This window comes from Apteryx rowi, unplaced genomic scaffold (genome assembly GCF_003343035.1).
Source record: "Apteryx rowi isolate R43461 unplaced genomic scaffold, aptRow1 scaffold_165, whole genome shotgun sequence".
Lineage (NCBI taxonomy): Eukaryota > Metazoa > Chordata > Aves > Apterygiformes > Apterygidae > Apteryx > Apteryx rowi.
The window spans coordinates 58,731-64,730 of NW_020447919.1; positions in this window are offsets into that span (position 1 = coordinate 58,731).

The following is a 6,000-nucleotide window of genomic DNA, read 5'->3' on the forward strand; positions in this document are numbered from 1 at the left end:
CTCGCCCGGGAGTCTGCACACAGAGCTGCATTCRCCACGGAGAAATATCCACGGGCCTGTCCAAGAGCCACTGACGTCAAGTCTTCCCGTCGCTGGGCTCTGAATCAAGCCCAAGTCTAGTGTCTAGAAATAGAGTCAGTAAAACCAGAACCATTGCCAGGAACACATCGTATGCTTGTGTTGCCTTCATTAACAGTTCAGTCTGAAATGACTCTTAAAGGCTAATTTGTTGTGTTGTGTTCTGATTGCCGAGGTTTGCAAATACGTGGGGAGCTTCAGCAAGGGAGGATCCGAAATTCTGCCCCTTCTGCTTCCTTCAGTGTCCTGTAGCTATCTGTTTTGTACCTGGATATAAATAAAGCCAAAAAACAGTTTCAAGTGATATTAACAGTAACTCATTAAATGGAGTATAGGGCATTACTGTGTGCTGGGCAAAAATTACAATGAGGAGCAAACAAAGTACCTCTGGAGTCTGGTCATTGCCTACAATAATAGAGAAATGACTTCAAAGTTATGTTGTCATCACAGCAAGCTAAGACCGAGAGATCTGAGACATCTAATTTTAGCTGTWTGGATGACTGTTGTCAACCAGGGGGGTAGCTCCACCTGTAGCAAAGGGAAAAGGGCGGCTGAGCCGAGCAGGCCACGGGGGGCATCCGTCTCTGCATCACCATCCGGGATGGGGTGAAATCTCCTGGAAGTGCCTGTTTCTCTCCGCTGTTTACAGAGGAAGCCTAGACAACTGATGTAAGTCAGCTGACTTCTGAAGGGATGAAGCCAGGGGTACAAACCCCGTGCGCGTCGCCCGTGAAGGCTGTCAGCATCGAAGCTGTGCTGCCCCTCGCAGAGCTCCCGCCACGTGTGCCCGGGCCGTCGCCCCTCCTGCCGGCCGTGGACAAAAGCCTCCCGGCGGGAGCTGCGAGCTGGACAGGGGCCTCCTCGCAGGCAAGCAGCTCTTCCTCGTGTTTAAAATTCTTCAGAATCTTCTTTTCCAAAGCCTTTCAATGCCGCCAGCCGGGACACAAAGCCGCTTTTTCAGTTTTCTCGGTGAGACGCGCACAGTGGCTGTACGCAGCACTGCATCATATTGCATGTCCCCAAATTCAGCTCTGACGCCTCTGGGAGGGAACCCCGACTGCCACGCAGGCCAGCACAGCCCTGCCAGCTCGGGCTGGCTGCAACACACCAGCAAAGGGCTGGGCAAACCCTGATATCCACGGGACGAGGCTCGTGGCTGTGGGTTTTGCCAAGCGAGTGTCGCCGTTTCAGCCACCTCTTCAGCTCCTGCCTCCCTCCCCAGCAGGAGCAGCAGCAGCCTGAGGAGGACGCTGAGGACCAGGCGCCGCTGCCACAGACCCGTAGAGGGTTCCCGGGTATGGGGTTTCCTGCCGACGCGCCGTACGCGCCCTGCGAGCACAGTCTTTGGGCAGCAGCGTTTTGGCCTCCTGGCTCCTCTCTGCCCTGCCACATCCAGCCCACAGGGCTCCCTGTGGGTCACTGCCGAATGTCACTTGGGACTGACGCTGGGCAAACCACAGCAACGGGGCCTTTACCAGAGCACACTCGTTATTTTTGTCACAAGATTTGAAGTTTTACAGTGCCAGCAGTTTGAAAAATAATCTTCAGCATTCATGAGATGCTATAAATTGGGGCTTTTATGTATTAGAGACAGGGCAATAAATGCCAAAGTGGATTTATTGGTTACTGCTGCTCTGATAAAAGGGTCATTAAGAGTTGTAAAAGTCTAAACGATAATGGGGAGATGTTGTAAACGCTGTAAGTGAGGAGAATGAAGGAACATGATATACTTGTCAGCTGAGGTCACTTCCTAATGGTTTACAACCCTCTTCCAGCCATTGAGGAGAAGCCTGGCCGTGCCTAGCCGGCACCGGGAAAGTGCAAATCCGTGACTGTCGTTGGGATGCTGGGGCTTCCTCACTGGCCCCTTGGCCACTGGCGCCCGGAGGAGGCGCGAGCCCACGGAGCAAGCCCATCCCGTGAGCCCTGGAGCACCGCACTGGCCTTTCTGGGGAGCCGCTTGGACAGTCCCGTGAGAAGACAGACTCAGGTGCCCTGCATCTGCCGCTAGGACAGAGGCAAAGCCCGTCCTCCTGCTAAGCGCACAGGAGCTCGGTCTGAAACCCTCCCGCGGGATTGGCGGCGGCTTAGCGACGCTATTTGCTTTATCTGCCTGGCACACGGTGCCTGGCCAATGAGTCCCATCAAAATTTAAATGCCAAAGTGATTTGAAAATGAACACCATCGGTTCCCAAGGGTTATTATAAGCAGGGCTGCCGACTTCATCTGTTACTAAGGTCTCCAGCGTGTCCTGTTAGAAGCTTTGTTTTCTGTTGCTTATGGTCTTGTCAAACTTTAACTGTCTGGGCTGAATTTTTTCATTCCAAATCTCTGTCTCCTGCTGAATGATTGTGGAAAATTTCAGCCAGACCAGCTCAGCTGTGTCCAGCTGTGAGGCGAAAGAAAACTATCATTTTGCCTTGTTAAAATAGACACCAGCAACTTTTTCTTTGAGCAAGTCTGATGCCTTTATACCCAGAAGCCTGTCGTGGCAGCGCTCTTGCTTCCCAGTGAGGTGCTTTTCTCAATCACGCATGAAAACCAGGGAAAGCTGGTAAATATTGTAGTCTGGGAGAAAGAGAGGTCAGCCAGCCCCTTCCCGCGCGCGGGGTGCGTGGAGCGGGCGGCTGGCGGGCCGTCACTGGCGCCCGGGGCGAGCAGCGCCGCGAGGTGCTGGCGCCGTGGGAAGGGGCGCTGGGCTCGCGCGGCCGCCCGGCGGCGGGCAGCCTGGCGCCTGGTTTGTGGGAGACGGGCAGGTAATCCGCGGGAGGGAGCATGACATGGGGCAAGGAGCTGCCCACGGAGCCGGGCTGCACGTGCAGGAGGTCTCCGGCTTTGCCGGTGGGTCGGGGGCTTGGCCGGGAACTGCCGCCGCTTTGGTCTCCCAGCAACATTACTGCGATCACCATGGCAATGGCGCAGAGCCAGGGACGGCACGACCGGAGCGTGCCTGGGATTCCCTGCGCCTCTCCCACGTCCCGGCCACAGGCACCGTCCTGCGGAAACGCCGCGTGAGAACAAGCAGTGCCGTTTCCCAAGCAGGGTCTGAGCCGCGTGCGGTAAGTAAGGGCTGGGCACACGCTGGGCCAGCTGCTCGTCCTGCGCACAGGAGCGGGGGAAACACCGGCGGGCGATCCCGCGGCCAAGGATTGCACCATAAATAATCCGCGCGGGGAGACAAGTCACAGTTGAGTAATCTGCCTTAATTCTGCCTTAATTCTCGTGTTTCTGAACTTCCGAGCACTTGTCTTCGCAGCCTATCCGTGCTTGCGGCTCCGGCACCACAGCCGACGCCGTGGCACGCTGCGTRCCATCAGGGCGTTGCAGGCGCTCTCCGACCTGGCGAGAGCGGCAGGTCAGATTTACTCCCCTAGCAGGACTGGACCAGGCGCATTTCAGAAATGTTCTCGGCAGCAGATGAGCCAAGGCGCTTGGCTTTTTACCTGTCCCTGTTTCCCTTATTCACTGCAGACCATTTGAAATGTCTTGGGGAACCTGGTGGAAGGTAAAAGTCAAGTACAGTGCATCCCGGTTATTACCTTATTTGCTCTCACAGATACTGGAGCACCTTGAAATATCTATCGTTCTCACATGAGTAAAATAATCYGAATAGTATTAAAAAATTGGCTGGCATTTGGGTAAATAAGACAAATACTTTTTCCTAGTATGATCTATGGGTCATATTTTATTTGACTAGTCAGGCCACTTTAAGATAGTAATGAAACTACTTCTAAACCCTTTACTTATTTTAATCACCCTTTATTTAATTTAATCAAAAGAGCATTGCTGTTGATTATATCTGGTTTTAAAAGTGCTTCGTTTTGCAGTCAGGAGCAAGGGCAATGACGCGCTTTACAGATCAGCTATAAAATGCAAGCGACAAGGAGTAAAGAAATTTGAAACGTCACATGAAAAGTTATCCTCAGCCATGGCAGAGCACTTGCAAGTAATGAATCTGTGTGGAGAAAACAGGGACCGCTATGTACGCTCAAAGGGGAAGAAATTCATCAATAAAATTGGATGAGCGACTATAATTGTAAATGCTGTTTCAAAAATGTTAGCAGTGAGCCAGGTCAGAAAATGGTTCTCAAATATCTTAAAGCGACTGATCAGTTATTACATTACTCAGAAAAATCAGCCGGGTCSCAATGCTGCAGCGACTTTGGCAAATGATCAGCACCGTCAGCGAGGATAACCTCATTTCCAGGCCACTGCTGGGAAGAGCCGGCCACCCTTGTTTTGCTCTCTACTTAGTTTTCGTCTGCACATTATCGTAAACTGGTATGATGTTGTTCTGGTTTCCAAACACTTACGGTTAGGCTACTTATAAACAGCATGATTGTAACTTCATCCATGGAAATCATGGTGGATCCATTTACAGGATATTCATTTGCACTTGTGTAATTGAGTGGCAGATTCTCCTTCAACCTGCATGCTCCTGCCTGGCTTTCTTCCTGCTTGCTTGTTTTCAATTACTTATAATGCRCACCCTAATGCTCTTAATAACTTCACTCATGAAATCCACATCTGCAGCAGGCTTTTAATTTACAGCTCCAATGTTATTGTGCTCATTTTCTTTCTTTCCACTAACAAAGCAGCTATTGATGTTTCAGACAYTAGCGGATGATTTAAACGTCGGGGGAGTGTGCAATGTACGACGCTCCCTCCTTTGGCAGCACCGTCCTTGCCGCCAGCCCGGCACCGCATGGGACAGCGTTGCTCCGGCATGGAGCAGCCCCTCGCCCGGACGAGCCCTGAGCATCCTGCTCCTGCACAGACACCGTGGGGCACCTCGGCTACAGTGGCTGGCCCTCACACAAAGCAGCCCACCGTCTGCACCCCAAATCCTCATTGCTTGTACAAAGCCATCAGGAGTTTCAACGTGATCAGGAATTACAAAGAATCCCGATTCTTTGGTTACTCACATGGCAGTATGGTTTTCATAAATTACCGCATAGCATGGAGTCATCCACACACTAACAAATCGCAGATCAGGACATTAACTTGGAAGTCATGGTATTCTTTAAAAAACAGTAATGTTTTGGGTACACATTTGCCTTCAGTGTTTTGAGTCTTTATGTTTCCAAGTTTCTGTCTGATCACAAAGGCTGGGAGTTTGCTTTTTTTTTTTTAAATCAAAACAAWACAAAGCAAAAATAAAAAGATAACTGAGATTCTTCCTCAGGCACATGACTTCTGGAATATAAGTTTAAAAAAATCAAAACAAACATAGAAAGTTTTAGATGTCAAGAGAAGCAGAACCACTGAAAATGTTAATCTGTGCATGGTTTTTATTGCGCTATATGAGTAAATAAATTATGAGGTCAAATAGCAATTAACAATTGTGATATAGGATCTACATTATAAAAAGTCCTGTTTGGTTTGGATTTTTAAACATAAACTAAGTAATTTTCTTAAGAACTATGTTTAATACACACGTACTTTAAAAGCTCTTTTACTCTGCAATATGTGAAATAAATAAGAAGCGAAGTCTGTATTTACATACAATAAACGTGCAGTGATGTGTTTTGAAAAGGACGAGAGTTAATATTGCGTGAAAAGGGCTACAGCTGGAGGTGGACGTACTGGACTCTGGATGTTGAAGGCTTTTGGGATGCAGAGGGAGCTGTATGGATTTAACTGTTAGTTTTGTTGGGAGTTTTTCTGGGTCTTGTTGGTAAAGTCGTGATTCAACACTTTTTTAATTGAAAAGAGACAAAAGAGGTTTCTTTGGAAAAAATGAAAGACGGGTCTCAAACAAAACTTAAATGCTAGCTTAAAGGAAAGAAAATTTATATTAAAAGTTATAATGTTCTATATTAAAAACTAGATTGTAATAAAATATAATTAATAATTACGTATAAAATAAACTATCAAGAGGATGTTAACAGAAGTTTTGTGGACCCCTCTGTTGACAACATG